We start from the raw sequence: 17,848 nt of genomic DNA, 5'->3' as shown, positions 1-17,848 counted from the left end.
ACAGATGTGGAAACAGAGGCCTGAAGAAATGAAGAAACTTCCCCACAGTTGTGCAGCTGGTTACTGAAGGAACCCAGATCCTGACCCACGGAGACTCACGTTAAGTCTGTTGTTCTTAATCTGAGTGCACATTCACATTTCATGAGGAGCTTTGGGAAAATATCCATTTCTGAACCCTCAGTATTTCTCATTTCATGGCTATTAAAAAATAAACAAACCTGTCCAATCAATTGAATGTATATCCAGTGCTGAATACAATTTGCCAGGCCCTCACTCTTAATTGCCAGGATTTATCCCCTCCAAAAAGTAATGTATCATTCAATCCAAAGAACTAGGAATTCTTGATGGAGTTTTCTGAGGAGGCTGTATCTTAGGTCACAGAGTGTCCAGTAATAACTTCTGACCCACCGAGCAGTGATTTTACAACTGAAGGATGGTTTCCAGGCTCTATTTGCTAGGATTCTATATGATAATAGTCTATGAAGTGTTTACTATGCGCCAGGAGACACTATTCTAAGGACTTTACCTACACCACCTCCTATAATCTTTCAAGAATGCCTCAAGAAGATACCCAGGAACATCTCCCATTGGACATATGGGAAAACTAAGATTCCTTGAGGTTAAATGCCTCGCCTTGTTACAGGTGGAGCCAGGATTCAAACTCAAGCATGCTGGCCCTAGTGGATGGGATAAACCACTTTGCTGTACTGTCTTTCACTTCATGGGCTGTGCTGGTCTCTTACTGGCTCAGATGATGCAGGTCTGCACTACCTCTCATGATGGGAGAACAGAAAGGGGCTGAAAGAGATTCGTTTTGTCAGAGAATGGAGTTCCTATTAGAGAACGGGGCTCAGTGCATGGCAATTTGGGAAGCTGATTTCCACTTAAAACCAGGCAAGATTTTGTATCTGGCAAAGCCACCCAGCAATGGAAAGGGCTACTTTGAGCAGGAATGCATCCCTCCATCACCAAGACATCAAATATATCCTGGGCACCTATCTAGCAGTGATGTTGTCGAAGGGGTTCAGGGATTGGATGCAGAGTTGGCGTGGGTGCTGTCTGAGGTCTTCAGGCATGAGTAGCTGTGATCCTATGATCTGACTTCAGTCCTCAAACACTCAATCAGCAAGTAAGGGCTTGATCATTTACAGTTACACAGCGAGATGTTTCCAGGAACGATTTCCCTGTAGCATTTTAATAAGTACTCTATAAATAATAATTTATTGAAGTTGCCTACTATGTTAGAAAAAAGAATATATTAAAGAACCCAGGCTAATTGAAGCTGGCAGTTAAGTTCCCTGAATCGAAACCAATCGGTTTATCTACATGACTCTAAAGATTTGGGATGAAAACTGCTCATTATAGTCCAACATCCGAATATGCAAAGATCCAGATGTTTCACAATATATTGACATAGCCTTCCAGGAAACCTATGTGCAACACTGAGTTGAAAATGTTCTGATACAATTAAAAATAAAGTGGATCAAAAAAAAACCTTTACTCTTTTTTGGTTGGGAGCTAGAGGTTTGAACTTGAAAGACGCTGAAGGCTGTGTGACCCAAGTCAGCATGATTGCTGGTTCTAACTTAGACGATTGCACAGCTTGAACTGCCCGTGACTGTCCCAATTCACATCTGCGGTCCCAGTGTAAAGTTTAACAGAGCACCCTCCGCCTATCCCCCCCCCCACCCCCCGCAAAAGTGTCCTACTTACACATTACATAGTCACTGTGTAATTTATACACCTAGGTACACTACAATGAGAGACTGGATGGGATACAATCCATTGGGGGCAAACCAGTCACTTGAGGAAGACCCAGTTTCAGATGGCGACAGGGAATACAGACCAGGAGGCAGAACGGGGGCTCAAGTAAGAAGTGCTTTTCACCACTTCTCAAGCATCCCTTACCCTCGTGTGCCCGGGATTTCACTCAGCTTGTTCCTTTAGCTCAACTTTTGTTTGTACATGCACGTGAGGAATCACAACCTAGGCTCTGTGTATCTGTCTGGTCTCTGTATGAGCTCAGATTTTTCTTTTTAGGATTCCACATACAAGTGAGATCATCAAAGGGTATAAACTTCCAGTTAGAAAATGTGTAAGTCCCGGGGATATAATGTACAGCATGGTGACTTCCGTTAGTAATACTATATTGCATATTTGAAGGTTGCTAAAAAAGTAGATCTTAAATGTCCTCATCACAAGGAAAAAAAATCTGTAACTATTGCCATGAATGTTAACTAGTCTTACTGTGGTGATCATTTTGCAGTATATACAAATATCAAGCCTTTATATTGTACACCTGCAACTAATGTAATGTTTGATGTCAGTTCCCAATTTGCATTCTTGTAGGCTGGCTGAGGACACAGACACTAGAATGGGACATAAGACATACAAAATCCTCTGAAGATGTTGACTTAACTGGAAAAAAAAAATGAGCGTGAATCAGGCTTGACAATTCAGTCTCTGTAATCTTTCCTCGGGATTTTATCATGACTAACATATCTGAGCATTTGGCCAAGTTATTCGCAAAAGTTATTTTTAATGCTCCTGCAATTCCTAGGGGATAGGTGTTGTCACCACCCCTACTTTGCAGTTGAAGAAAATGACACTGGAAGAAATGAAGCAACTTGCCCAAGATTCCACATCGAACAGGTCACAGTGTCCAGATTCTAACTTGAAGCCTGGCCCGCGCGCCTCCTGACTAACACTCTATTTTGAGCAGAATGTTGTCCGCAGCTCATCAACAACTATTTACTGAGTCGAATGGGGCAGGAAGAGCGGTAGGAGTTACCCCCTGCTGTCATGAAGCTCAAGGTGTCTGGGATGGAATGTCACAAGTCCAGCCAGCAGAGAGGCAGAATGTGGAAGTGCTCTGAGAGGTACAAACACCCATGGGGGGAAGTGTGTCCACTGGAGGAAATCATCAAAGGCTCCCGGAGAAGGGAGCATTAGGGTTGCTTTCGAGGAGAGAGAAAATGTTAAACAGGTAGAAATTAGAAGGGTACTATGCAGACGGAACAGCCTGATGAATGGCATTGACCTGAGAAGTAAATGCCATCCATTTGGGCTGGATTATTGTCAAGTGCGAGTCAGGGGAACTTACACAGACTCCCCACCATGGCCTCCACTCCCTACTTCCCATCACACATTCTCTCCCTGGTGTTCTATTCTCCAGCCACAGCTGCTTATGGTACCCCTGCTCAGTGCGGTATCATTCATGATCTTTTGTACTCCAAGCCCCTTTTCCCGGATGCTTTCTTCATCTACATTGCTTTTGTTTGCCTCAAACACTGCTTCTTCAGGGAAGCCTTCTCTGATCTCCTGGGCTGGGTAATTTCTCTTTGCCATGAAATTTAACAGCTTCCCAGTAGGTATCCACTACTATGCACAGTTTTCTTGCTACAGAACAAGAGGTCGAAACAAAATAAAATCAGCTGGAAAGAGATGCCTAGATTAGAGGCATGCAGCTTTGAGTCAAGTTCAAAGACTCCTTCTACAGTGGTCCTAGCCAAGAACCAGCTCAGTGTCGAGTAGAGCCGAGGGGATATAAGAAAGGAGGATGGCTGAGATTGAGCCCTGGCATGTGGATGGGCATCTCCTTCTAAACAATACAGAAGGAGAACATAGAATTTCAGACTCCAACCCATGGGAGAGCCTTGGAGTCCATCTGATCTCAGAAGTGTGCTCCCAACGCCTTCTCCAACTTTCCCTGCAAATATTCATCTGTGTATTCATAAGGGAGTTTTCTCCGGTTTCTTCTGGAAAACCTAAACTAGGAATTGCATTCAGTCGCTCAGTTAGGCGTTCGTCCATCACAGGAGCACCTGTAATGCACTGTATACAGTTGACCGCACAGCACCAGGATCCAAGGGTGAGCGAGTCTCCTTTCCTATCCTAGAAAGGAGGAGAGGCTGTAGCAGAAACTGACATTTGAAACAGAGGATAAAACCTGCTTCTGTATGGCGTCTCCTTTTCTCATCAGGCCCGTTTTGGCCTCTGACAGTACAGAGTTCACCAGCCAGCCTCCTCTTATGCGAAAACATCTATCATGTCTCCCCAAAGACTCGCCTACACGTTCTTCTAACATGAGGCAATTATTTCATATTTTCTGCGTTAGTTGTGGCCACTGATAGTCTCGTGAAGATCGACAAACGCCAACTTGTTCTTTCCCAACGTACTTCTTTAGATGCGTGTGTCGAAGAGGTGGCTAGGGAGGGGGCTGCGTGACGGCACGAACATGCAGAACTTCTCATGTGCCTCCATCATGAGTTAAAAGGCAGGGCTTTGGGAACTGGACTTTCTTGACTTTGGGGAAAGTGTGACGTAATAATCATTCCTTCTTTCTGAAGAAATGAAGAGAAATGAGTGGTCTGTTCAGCTCTTGATATAAAAAAGTCAACTGAAAAGTGATATTTTATTGGAACCATAAGTTTTGTTTGAGAAATTTTAAAATCCAGAGTTTATTTTCCTTTGGTATTGCTGTAGAGAGTCAACAGGAATTGAGATAATTTTTGTCTTGTATTTGTGCCCACTTATTAAACACACATGTGCATTAGATTCCTTGCATAGGTGCAAAAGGGATCAGAAGTGGGGGAAAGGTGCAATTTGGTCCATTGACCTGTTTCCCTGCCCTCAGGACTCTTTCAAACAGCTGTGAGAAAGAGGAGGAGGAGGAAGGAGGTAATTTAGCAGTTCATATCCAGATGTTCATTTCAAACACACCCTGAACAACTTTTGCATGGTTTATTTCATTTTCTGAAACCATTTTTCACAAGCCTGTTTTCTCAGCTGGGAAACTTCTGGTGTAGTCTTTTCAAACAAATATTGCATTTGGCATTACAAGAAAAAAAATAAAGAGCTTTTGAGACATTCAAAGGACAATCTGTTTGCCTTGGTCTGCAGAAGCGGGACTACAGGAATGTGGGCATTTTGTACCACCCAAAGTATAGGTAGGAAAGTTCCAGTCTTCCGTTCCATTTACATGGAAATTTGAGAGCTCCTTTAGCTTGATCACTGTAAATACTCTGCCATGTTTTAGGTTGACCTGGAGTGCCAGAGACAAGAAACCTGGCTGCGGACAAACAGGGCCAGTGGAAGAATCCTCCAGGATTAACACTAAACCAGAACCTTCCACATGGCACTTCAAACACAGTAGTCCATTCTCACAAAAAAAAAAAAAAAAAAAAAAACCTGTATGCTGTTCTAGTCCCACCCATCTTCTTAAGCGAAACGGGAAGGACTAGAAGGAAAATAGTGCTGAAGGCCAATGAATCTCTTAGGCAGAATCCCATAGGATATAATCCCCACTGTTCCTTTCACCTCAAGGTCCTGGCAATTGATTGATTGCTCCACTAGAGTCACAGGGGTTGGGATCTAGGACATCCCCTTCCCCCCGCTACAGAGTGGAGCTGGTCTCCTGGCTAACCATAGGATGAAGTCATTCCACTGTCAGGGTCTCTTTAGGTTAAACCAAACCTGGAAACAACCTCAGAAAGGAATGGGCAGCCTACAAGGATGAGTCCAAATGGAAAGAGTAAGATTTGTCTATTTATTTAAAAAAATTTTTTTAAATGTTTATTTGAGAGAGAGGGAGAGAGCATGAGCAAGGGAGGGACAGAGAGAGAGGAAGACACAAAATCTGAAGCAGGTTCCAGGCTCTGAGCTGTCAGCACAGAGCCTGACGCAGGGCTGGAACCCAGGAATGGTGAGATCATGACCTGAGCCAAAGTTGGACGCTTAACCGACTGAGCCACCCAGGCGCCCGAAGATTTGTCTCCTTAAAGAAAGGAAGTTGAGCCGTGAAGATAAAGGGGATCCAAAGAAACAACAGAGCGAAGTTTTGATGTGGATGAAATAGAAAATGCAAGCATTTAAAAACAAAAAACTGAGTCTTGGGTAAGTTTCTTCACCTTCCCGAGACTCAGTTTTCCCACTTTTAGCATTAGACACTTGAGTCCTCAGACCAGAGTGTTAAAGTGGGGATTGAGTATAAAAAATGCCTCATGCAGTGACAGGCATATAATAGGTCTTCATTATTAGTTAGCTCTCTGCACATTCCCTTGACTTAAGAGAACAGCAGAATAATGCGAGAAGTCTCTATTTCTGTGATCGTTCCATAGAAAAGCTTTGTGTGTCTCTGAGATATTAAAGAAGATATCCAGGAAAGGCAGTCCAAGATGGCGACATAGGAAGACCATGAACTTACCTCCTCCCAGGACACATGAAATATACGGCGACGTATGGAACCACCACCTTGCGAAACACCTGACAGCTGTGGAGCGGTTCCTTCCCACGGGGAAAATGTGAAAAGAGACACATCTGAGGTAGGCAGGAGAGGCTGTGACTCGGTCCTGCCATACCCCTCAACCCTGAGGAGACCCACAACTGGGAGAGAACTCAAAGCCCTGGAGCTTCTCCCTCAGGAGTGAAGGGTTCATACCCTGCATCAGGCACCCCAACTTTTAAGACTTGCACCTGAGCCCCCGAAACATCTGGCCTTGAAAACCAGTGGGGCCCGCCTCCCTGAGATCCAAACGACCCAGGCAAACTGTGAAGTACCTCTCAAAGGCTCACATGGGCTCACTCACTCCAGGGCCCGATGCAGGGGCAGCCACTTGAAAAACACCCAGTCACGAATGTGAATTATTTTCTGATCTAAAGCTGTCTGGTGGCGGGGCGGGGAGTGGGGGGGGGGGGGCTGTCGGGAGCATCTCTGGGAAGGACGGCATTGATGGTCTGGTGGCCAGCAGGGCTTGGGCTTCACCTTGGAGATATGGAGGGTTCCGTTCCAGGCCGCTGTGATCGAGCGTATCTCACCATAAAGTGAGTCAAACGAATTTTTTGGTTTCCCAGTGTATATAGGAGTCATGTTTACACTATACCGTAGTCTCCGAAGCGTGCAATAGTATTACGTCTAAAAACCAAAACAACGTCCATCGATCGCTTAATTAAGAAATACATTATCACTAAAAGATGTTACCTTCTGAGCTTTCAGTGAATTGTAATCACAGGTCACCGTAACAAATTTAACAACGCTGAATAAGTTTGAAACACTGTGAGAGCTACCAAGATGTGACCCAGGGGTATGAAGTAAGCAAGCCCTCTTGGAAAAATGGCACCAAGAGACTTGCTGGAGACAGGGTTGCCGCAAACCTTCAGTTTGTAAAAAGCAAAGCAAAGCAAACCAAAACACACAATTATTCTGCAAAGCATAATAAAATGAGGTGCACCTGTGAGAGAAGATTCCAAAGTGAAGGAAGCAGTGCTAAGAGAGTCCTTAAAATTAGGGCCTGGGTGCTCCTGGGTGGCTCAGGGAAGCGCCTGACTCTTGATTTCGGCTCAGGTCATGATCTCATGGTGCATGGGATAAACCCCGGGTTGAACTCGTCACTGACAACCCATTCTCCCTCTCCCACCCTCTATGCCCCTCCCCCATGTGCATGTGTGTTCCCTCTCCCTCTCTCTCTCTCTCTCTCTCTCTCTCTCAAATAAATAAGCATCACAAAAAGTAGGTTCTAGAGGATACTGAGGGAGCAGGCCTACGCAAGTCCCCTATTTCAATCCTGTTTCCACTTTTGGAACACCGTGGACTTTTGACTTTTGTCAATTGTAATTTGTCAATTGCACCTGGACCGCCTTCTGGAACACATCCTTCAACTTTGGACCGCAACAGAGATAATGTGACACCTGGTAGCTAAATCGCCAATCATGCGTTAGATGGTCAGTTTAACTCCGTCAGCCCCAACCACAATGCCTTGCCAACAAGTTATGTAACCCTGTGGTTTCTGCCTTTCATACGCCTGCACTCCCCACTTGGAATTCGGAGCACACTTTCGATTTCAGTCGACTCTGTGTCTCCTGGATTGCAATCCCCAAAACCCCAAATAAACGCTTTTGGTTGCTTTACAGCCTCGTCGTCTTCTTGGTAGACAGCCTGTATATATTTGCATACTTTAAAAGCTGCTGTCTGAGGCTCTGGCTTCCAATCAGCCTGGATCTAAGTACTGACACTGACAGGTCTTGGTGCACGACCGGCAATTGCGAGCTGTTAAAAGTAAAGTCAGCTGGTCGGGCAATCACTGAGTTTCAAGAGACAACCAAGAGTTAGGGCAAGGTTGAGCCATACGTTTCCTTTCCTACATGAGGCCACCCCTTGAAGACTGGGTGGAGACATCCAGCAACCTGGTTGGGTGCACGCATCTCGATGTCAGGAGACAAACAGATGGACAGAGATGCAGGCAGTCAAAAGCACAGAGGTGATGACCAGATGCCCGAGTATGTAGGAGATCACCTAAGAGGCTATAGAGATTGGGAGGGAAAAGGCACAGAACAGAGGGACCCGGGGCCATCGCATTTAAGGAACTGCCACATCAGAACACCCTGCAGAGATCATGGAAAAGCAAACTGAATGAGAACACTTAAAGTGGAAACTAACGAGAACAAGGCCAAGAACGTGAGATCACGACCTGAGCCAAAGTCGGATGCCTAGCCAACTGAGCCACCCAGGTGCCCCTTTTTATTTATTTATTTATTCATTCATTTATTTATTTTTAATTTTTTAATGTTTATTTATTTTTGAGAGAGAGAGAGACAGTGTGAAGAATGTTTCTAAAAGAAACAAGAAGGGGGATTTTCTTTTTTTTTCTTTTCTTTTTCAATTTGTTTCCTCTGACAGGATACAAGGCAAACACCCAGTATGCTTGAGTTTTAAAAGGATATTTCCTTTGCCCCACTTTTTTTTTTTTAATTTGAAGAAGGGGGTTTTTCTAACTCCAAATATAAAATATTTTAGAAATAATAACAGTTGTCTAGAATCACATATTACACTGCGAAATGCCGGGAAACGGGAGAAGGGACGAAAAAATAAAATGTGCTAAATTTCTTGACTAAAATAGGATGGAGTCAAAGGCTATTGTTTCTTCTTGACCTTGATAATTAAGGGAATATCAGATGAAGTATGTTATTTTGCAAAATTTTGTAGAAACAAAAAAACAGGATGATTCCTCCCAAATTACTGTAGGAGATTAAAGAAATCAAAGCAGAGTTCAACTAGCAAAAGACAGGAAATAGAGGAAAATGGTAGGAAAGCATGAGATACAGAAAACATAAGATCGCAGAAGGAAGTGGGAATTTATCTTTTATGATGATAACTGTAAATGATTGTAAAACCACAATATTTAGAAACCACCGGTTCAGGTGAGAAACAAAAACACACCTCCTGGAAAAAACAATTTTTTTTTTCAAATGTCTCATAAGATTGAAACTCAGTATTTTGAAAATGTGTATCAGGAAAGTGCAAATAAGAACAACATAGATGTGTCAGTATTAATATCGGACAGAGTAGACTCCCGGGCGGAAAAAAATATACAAAGAGGACAAGAGTGAACTTACTTGGAGTTAGATCCCATTATGAACAAATAACTAATATTCTTTGCTAGTCTCAATGACTGAGTATTAAATAAATATGTAAATTAATCTTTTAGAAATTCAAAGGAAATGTTTTGTTTGGAATATATACATTACTCTCAACTAGACACATCATATAGACAAAATAAATAAGGAGGGAGAAGGCTTTATTAACGTGATACGAACACACAAACTTGTACCCTACACCTGATACACCTAAAGAATGAATAGTCATCTAGCCAGCTATGTTTCAAGAGTTTTCTCCTGCTGAATTTCAAGGAAGTCTTCCTCGGACTGGTTTAATTTTCCTTAGGGCATGGTTTTCATAAGAATGTGGATTATGTCTCTATTTTGTCCGCCCGTATGGTCACACTTCTCTGCTGACATTCTGGAGTCGGCACTATACATGTGTTCCCATACATGCAAGCACCCAGTCTTTTCTAGAAAGATTTGAAACTCCTTTTCTATAAATAAGGACCAGCTCTTCGGAGACTCATGGACTCTGTAGGTTCCCATTATACAAGTAAACTCTTGGGAATACTCACTGAATCTACCTTCACAGAAAGCTCTACCTTCACAGAAAACTGCCTTTTAATGTCTTGCTGTATTGAACAACTTTCCAAGACTTAACTCTTGCGCAGGCTTCTAGAGGAACTCATTCATATCACCCATGCTAGAGAAAAAAACCCAAAAATATGTGAGGACGCCACCACACACCAGCGAACTATCTGGTACATTGCTCACAAAGGATGAATTGGCTCTAATAGCAGGAGTAGAAACTGGCTGATGGTCCAGATGGGCACTTGCTAAATACATCTGGGTAAGTCCTCAAAATTACAATCCTTGATTTTTTGTCCTGACCACAGTCGCCTTAAATACCTTTGGATTGTCAGACTGGTTATAAAACATTCTTTCTCTGGCTCCTTAGCCATATGCCAGAATTGGGAAAACTCACTAAGACTTCCCTACCCTGATCAGAATGCAGTATTTCTGATAAGCTTTGCAACGTGACTTCATCATCTGTCATTCTTCTCCTCATCGTCACCCTCCTCTTCATCATGCTTCCTAAACTATCACAACTGGAATTATCAACCATGCAGAACACTGTGCATATATTATGTAACTTAATCTTACAATAATGTCCAACGTGGATGCCATTAAAACTTCCACGTTAGTGATGAAAAAATGGAGTGTTTCATGCCCAAAGCCACAGAATACGTGCAGGGCAGAGCTGGTACTGTTAACACTCCTTTTTATCACAGAAACATCTCCCTTCTCCAGTGACCCTTCCTGTGGATTCTTATTCAATCTCTAGTCGCGGGGATTCCCAGGTCATTTCAGGGACGTCTCCCTCTTTGACAGCTTCCAGAACGTTTGTAGCTTCTCCTTATTTCTGTTCTCCAATATCCTCAAGTGTTCAGGCACTACTGAAAGAAATTATCCAGGCCCTCTCATTATATGCTCCTGGGAAACAGACCTAAAGCTAGGACATTCGGTGTTATCCTCGCTTACGGAGATTGGTGGGAATTTGTCTCACTTAAAGTTGTTTTCTTACAGTGTATCGTTACCACTTCCTAGGGGCAGGGGTAGCCAAATTCCACTTGAACAACTCACCATGCTATGTTCGATTCAAAATGGCCTCTCCTATATATAGAAAACTATCTTCCTTGGGTCAAACTCATGAGCTTTTGAGCTCTTTGTCATTCATTCATTCACTCATTCACTCACTCATTTTTCCACACATGATTAGTGCGTGTGTTCTGTGGGTGAGGCTCTCTGTTGCGGTGCTGGATGAATATTAATAAGGCAGGCATCCTGGAAGGCCTCAGTGAATTGAGTATTTAGGGAAGAACCAATAGGCAAGCTAAGAGCTGCAACAGAACAGTTGCTCTAACAGGGCGATGGCCAGGTAGGAAGATAATCATAGGTTGGAATCCCACCCACGAGACTCCTTGGCAAACATCCTGCTTGTCAGGCTAACCCTCCAGGCATTTCCAGACAAGTCTGCATATTCAGGGTGTACACACTTTAGGCTCCCACTCTGGGACCCTGCTAGACTGGGAACAGTACCAGGATCCACTTGGTTGTGGTCCAAGAGGGAGGGTGGTGGAAGAGAAAGTTATAGCTGTGGATCCCTATCCCTTCCCCTTGCCCTGGGACAGACTGCTTACCTGTCCGCCCCTCACCTGTTAGGGCTAGGGTCGATGCAAGCTAGCATTAGAGAAAAGTGTTACTGGAAAAAAAAATAGGCAAAAGGGAGGCAGCAAACCTTTAGGAAAAAAATACAGGGGAATATAGTCTGGGAAGAGGTAAATGTTAGCAGTTACTGGATTTGTTGGTCTTGTATGATATGTCTGCAGATTAGTAAGGAAGGTACGTTTCCTTCAGGACCTCAAGCTTTGAGCGTCTTACCTGGCCTCTATTCTTCCCAGTGTGATATGGTCCCTGGAGTAGAAAATAGTGACAGCCATAGCTAATTTTTGGATTTGATGCTTGAGTGAGCACTTATGCTCCAGACCATCCTAATCATTTCCCCTGCATTATTGCATTGCATCCTAAAAAGAACCCTGTGGGGAAGGTAGTATAGCATGGTTTTTTTCATGGGGCAGAGGAGACTAGAAAAGAAAAGGAACTTACTCAAGGGCCCACAGCAAGAGGTGAAAGGAGAATTTGGAGTCCAGAGCTCTATGCTCTTAAGTACTGCATTCAACAGAGTAAACACCATTCTGTAATCAGTTACCAAATTTTATCTTTAAATTTCTAGTAACAGACTATACTGTGCCTCTGTGTACTTCTAAGGGACTAAAATCTCAAATAGAAACAAGGCGTCAGGATCGGGGCCTTCTACCGTGAGACATATTCTTGAAGGCGCATCTTCAAAAGGTTTAACTTCAGAGAAAACTTTAAGAACTATGGGCCGCCTGGGTGGCTCAGTCGATTGAGCGTCTGACTTTGACTCACGTCATGACCTTGTGGTTCATGAGCTCGAGCCCCGTGTCAGAGCCTACTTCAGATTCTGTCTCTCCCTCGCTCTCTCTGCCTTCCCGCCTCGTGTTCTGTCTCTCTCTCAAAAATAAACATTAAAAAAAAAAAAAAAGAATCGTAGTATAAGATGAGTATCTTTTTTTTTTTTTTTTAATTTTTTTTTTTCAACGTTTATTTATTTTTGGGACAGAGAGAGACAGAGCATGAACGGGGGAGGGGCAGAGAGAGAGGGAGACACAGAATCGGAAACAGGCTCCAGGCTCTGAGCCATCAGCCCAGAGCCCGACGCGGGGCTCGAACTCACGGACCGCGAGATCGTGACCTGGCTGAAGTCGGACGCTTAACCGACTGCGCCACCCAGGCGCCCCTAAGATGAGTATCTTAAACCACAAAAAGGCAAGGACACGTAAGTGTTGAGGTTTATTTCTTGTATTTAGGATGGAGATTCATCCCAGTGAGAAAATGGATACCTCTGTGGCATTGGCCATTCCTTAAGTCTAAATAAAGGCCCATGACGTGTCTTGTGCTACGGCAGGTGGGTGGCAGCCGCATGTCATGGTTAAGCTAATATAATCTGGAACAGAACCGGCTGGATTGGAATCCTGGCACTCCCACCGAATGACTGACTGTGTGAAATTGGGAAACTCTCTTCAATGTTCCATACTGTCAAATGGAGGCAATGCTAGTATTTGCAGGGTGGTGATGAGTTAAGAACAAGACTGTTTCCCACAATTATTAGGCACGCGTTAATTACCAGGACACAGAGCCAGCGATTAGACAGGGCATGACTGTGAACAACCAGATACCAGGATGTAGGCGGAAGAGAGAAGGAGGGCTTTGACACAGCCACGCGCAAGGTTTAAAGAGAGGTCTCCTGGCTCCTGGGTGGCTCAGTTGGTGGAGCGTCCAACTTCAGCTCAGGTCATGATCTCGCTGTTTGCGGGCTCGAGCCCCGCGTCGGGCTCCGTGCTGACAGCTCGGAGCCTGGAGCCTGCTTCGGATTCTGGGTCTCCTCTTTCTCTGCCCCTCCCCCACTCTTCCCCACTCTATCCCTCTTGCTCTCTCTCAAAAATAAATAATAATAAGCATTTAAAAAAAAAAAAAAGAAAAGAAGGTCTCAGAGGGGAGGGAGTGTGGCACTGAGTCCACAGGTGCAAAGATACGAAGATGTGTTCCTGATAGCAAGGTGGAGAAGGGCGCTGTCGTCAAAGGGAGCAGCTACGGAAATGAGGTCATGGCCGAGCAAGGCCGTCTTAGGAAACTGCAAAAGGAGAGGTGTGCCTGGGTTTAGAATCCTAGCGGGCGCCTTGTTGGAAAACCAGCCTGTAGAAGGTGGTACCACGGAGAAGGATCTTGAGGCCACACTGAGTTGTTCAGACTTCACTCTGTGGGAAATAGGGATCCGTGAGAAAGCTCCAAGAACAATAAATCATATTCTTGTTTGTCTCTGGGTTTTTTTTTGTTCCAAATATTGCTTTCTTACTTTATTTTTTAAATGGAAAAAAACTTTTAAAAATGTCCTTCCATCAAGGGAAATATGGTATAATTATTATAAGCATACTAATCTACAGAAAAATTATAAATGATTATTTTTAATTTATTTTTCAGAGAGAGAGAGAGAGAGCTAAGCAGGGGAGGCGCAGAGAGAGAGGGAGACACAGAATCCGAAGCAGGCTCCAGGCTCCGAGCCGTCAGCACAGAGCCCGATGCACGACTTGAACCCACAAGCCATGAGATCATGACCTGAGCCGAAGTCGGACGCTTAACTGACTGAGCCACCCAGGGGCTCCTATAAATAATATTTCTAAATTACCTAAAGTCCCACAACCTTGAGAAAAACGACCACTAACATTTCACTGAAGAACTTTCTGAAAGCATACAATTTCAATGAACTAATATTTTATACATGTTTTGGTCAATAATCTATGTGACTAGCTTTTCATGTCAATAAATAAAGGCATCCATGAGCATTTTAATGATGGCAGAGTTTTCTATTTTATGGGGGTGAGGCAGTTCATTTACCCAGTCCTTACTGATGATAAAGCCCTTCTAATTTCTGAACATTACAAACAGCACTTCCACAAACAGTTTGAACCCGATGCAACAAAACCATCAAGTACCGGAGAGATCGGGAAACATCATAGATTCTTGAAAATTAAAACAAACAGACTTCAGGCTGCTACAGAATGAGAAGGGAACGCCATGCCCAGCACCTTGGCTTGGAGGTTGATGTTAGTCAGTAATTCAGTTCTTAATCTCGTATTTATTGGGCATCCACAATGCGTCCCGTCCTCCTCTGATAATGGGATGCAATAGAGAACAAGTCAGAGAATGTCACTTTTATTACAGCATAGAAGCTAACAGGGGAGATAGATTATAAACTTTTAAACAAACGACGTATTAGATATCCGGGAGCACCACATGAGGAATCAACACGGGATGGTATGAGACAGCATCATCCACTTTAGTTGGATCATCTAGGAAGGCTTCTCCAAGCCGCGGTCATTAAGGCTGGTAAATGAACGGCCAAAGGATGGAGGCAGGGGAAGATCAGGAAAGGGGAATTCAGGGAAGCGGCTGATGCAAAGGCTCAAAGAGGGAAATGAGCTTAGCAGGTTCAAGGCAGACAAAGATCAACAGGCCAATGGAGCTGGTACATTTTCAACAACAAGGAAGGTGCCATGAGGTGGGAAGCACCGACCACGGGCTGGGGGCACCTTGCAGACCATGCTCCAGTTCCGACGTTACCCTTCCTGAACATGGGGAGCCACTGGAGAGTTGCAGCCAGACAAGAAGCTTGATCTGTGATTTTAAAAGACCCCTACGGCTTTCCAAAACTATCAGCTTCTTAAGCATAAGTTGTTGTCTTGTGTGGCTCTGCATTCACAAGACCAAGAGAACCCTTGGCACACGGTAGGTGTTACATCAGCTTTATGAAGAATCAACAATGTAGGGATTGTTGTACAATGTACAGAATCCAATGTAGGGATTCATTTACTGGTCCCACAATATTTGTTAAGTATTTAAAGGTACTGTACTAGGTACATGGATATAAAAAGAGAGAGAGAGAGAGAGGGAGAGAGAGAGAGAGAGAGAGAGAGACTTAGTTCTACCCCCAAGGCCAAACAGACCTGAAATGAATAAACACATGTGTGGTCATTTGACTTCAATTGTGAATTGGAAATTTATCTTTATGGGAAGAAAGGGAATGTCTTTTCTTGATGCTCTAGCCTATGATCTCTTTATTTTCAGGCTGGGGACAGCCATAGCTAGTCGTCTCTTTTTTTCCTTTTTAAGGAAAAAGCCAAGTCTTCCACTTTTCCAGGAAGTGGGAGAGAAAAGAGAGATTTAGAGGAAAGGGTAATTAGTTGATGTTGGGATGTGTTGGCTTCTTGGTGCCTTTGGCCCCGTGGGTGCAGATGAGCAGTGGATGTTGGACACGGTAAGTGGAGCTCACGAGAGGCGGGTCATGGCTTTGTGGTTACCAAATAATACGTAGAGGAAAATGCAGGGTGCGAAATAATCGCCGTAATTTGCCCTCTCTGTCCCAGTACGATACACTACACCTTCCCAGTTTCCCCAGAGAACTATCACAGCTTAATTTAAAGACTATGTGCTCTGGAGTTGCATGCCGGGTTGGGCACCAGAGTGGCATCACCGGTAGAATATTCGTGAGCAAATTACCCAAATTCTTGGAGCTTCAGTCTCCTCATCAGTAAGATGCGGATAACCACAGGCACCTATTCCATACAGTTGATGAAATGCTTTAATATATTTACAGCCCTTGAGTGATAGTAAAGGCTTAATTAGATACTACCCAATATCTTTATTATGTCCAATTGAAAATATTTATTACAAGGCTGCGACTCCTTCTAGACCACCATTTGTTGTGATCATCTGTAGGTTACCAAAGGCAACCACAGTATTTAAAAAAAAAAAGTGCTATTGATAAAATGTTCTTTGGATTAATCTTGCTGGATGAATCACTGCTTATCTATAATCTAGGAGAACCCTTAATTATTGAGGACATTACGTACCAAAAGAGCGTGAAAGTGTGGATGGTATGTTATTCTGTCTTGTTCCAGCATATTAGTGCCGTTGGGATCCAATACACCCTTCCAACAGGAGGGTTCAGGTTGAGGTTTGGAGCATTTGGCTGAATCAGGTATTATCCGTGGGTTTACAGACACATGGAGTCCCCCATGCGAAGTGTTTCCAAGCAGGCCGATGCACCATCGGCATCACAGTCCTGTGGGTCAGATGCTTATTGAAGCTCCTTGACCTCAGCCCTGACTCACCGGTTCACAGCTTATTGGTGACGGGTGAGGCAGAGAACAGCTTGCCTGGAACTACCTCAACAGTGGCTCCCAGCGTGTGCCGTAAAATTCTAAAAACAGAGGAAATCAAAGAGAGAGAGAGGAAAACAAAAAGCGTATTTATATTCTTGCTGATGGAAATTATGTCTAGAGGTCATGACATAGGCTGGGTCTGTGAGATCCTGGAATCAATGTTTGTCTTCGTGGAGCTGAGTGTTTCTTTTCTGAGAGGACATGGGAAGCGGGAAACAGACAATGCCTCTTGGTGGCAATCCGAGTTGGCAGGGAGCCCCTTCTTCTGGGCAAAACTTCTCTGGGGCCTACGGAGCCTTCTCTCAGCCTCGGCCAACTCACCCAAGAGAGAGGTCCCGTCTCTTGCTATCTCTGAAGAGAGAGCCTACGATTGCTCTGACCCTTGGTCTCTGCCATTTACGGGGGCGCGATTTCGTTGAATTCAAAAAGGATTTCTCTTTTCTATGTTTTTTCCCTCTTCCTCTCCTTGCCTAACTGAGTTTCTGCCAAGGCAAACGGGTACAAACCGACGCCATCAGGAAATCTCGAGACGAAGCCCAGTTCTCCCGAACACTTCATACCCGAGTGTGTTCTTTCCCTGAATCTGCATCCAACACTTAGCCAAGCATGGATTCCTATAAAAGCCTTGTGAGAAGAAAACACGGATCAAAGACACCTTCAAAGTGTTGTCATGTCGCATTGAAAACCTCTGCGTGAGGGGCGCCTGGGTGGCGCAGTCAGTTAAGCGTCCGGCTTCAGCCAGGTCACGATCTCGCGGTCCGTGAGTTCGAGCCCCGCGTCGGGCTCTGGGCTGATGGCTCGGAGCCTGGAGCCTGTTTCCGATTCTGTGTCTCCCTCTCTCTCTGCCCCTCCCCCGTTCATGCTCTGTCTCTCTCTGTCCCAAAAATAAATAAACGTTGAAAAAAAAAAAATTAAAAAAAAAAAAAAAAGAAAACCTCTGCGTGAGGGGCCAGTGGCCACCAGCAGCTCGAGGTCAGAATTTCCCCGACACCCTTCACACGGGGTCCTCCCGTAGGGTCCTTCCGCCAAGGAGGAGCTGTGCCCCCTCCCCAGCCTTGTGCCCCCCCCCCCGTGAGAAAGGACAAGAGCAGCCCCACCAGAGGCCCTTT

At 44.3% G+C, this 17,848-nt stretch overlaps 1 long non-coding RNA gene and 1 other non-coding gene across 2 annotated transcripts in view; both read right to left on the bottom strand.

The window, feature by feature from the left end:
• The window catches only part of LOC123580212, a 101,666-nt gene that overhangs the window by 21,688 nt on the left and 62,130 nt on the right, over window positions 1–17,848 (bottom strand). The window lies entirely within an intron of this gene.
• On the bottom strand, window positions 8,657–8,791 carry LOC123581785. The gene has a single exon (XR_006704014.1). It is a non-coding gene; the product is annotated as a small nucleolar RNA SNORA27 (small nucleolar RNA).

This window comes from Leopardus geoffroyi, chromosome A3, assembly GCF_018350155.1.
Source record: "Leopardus geoffroyi isolate Oge1 chromosome A3, O.geoffroyi_Oge1_pat1.0, whole genome shotgun sequence".
NCBI classification, from domain to species: Eukaryota; Metazoa; Chordata; class Mammalia; order Carnivora; family Felidae; genus Leopardus; species Leopardus geoffroyi.
This window is presented reverse-complemented; position numbering and strand designations above follow the sequence as displayed.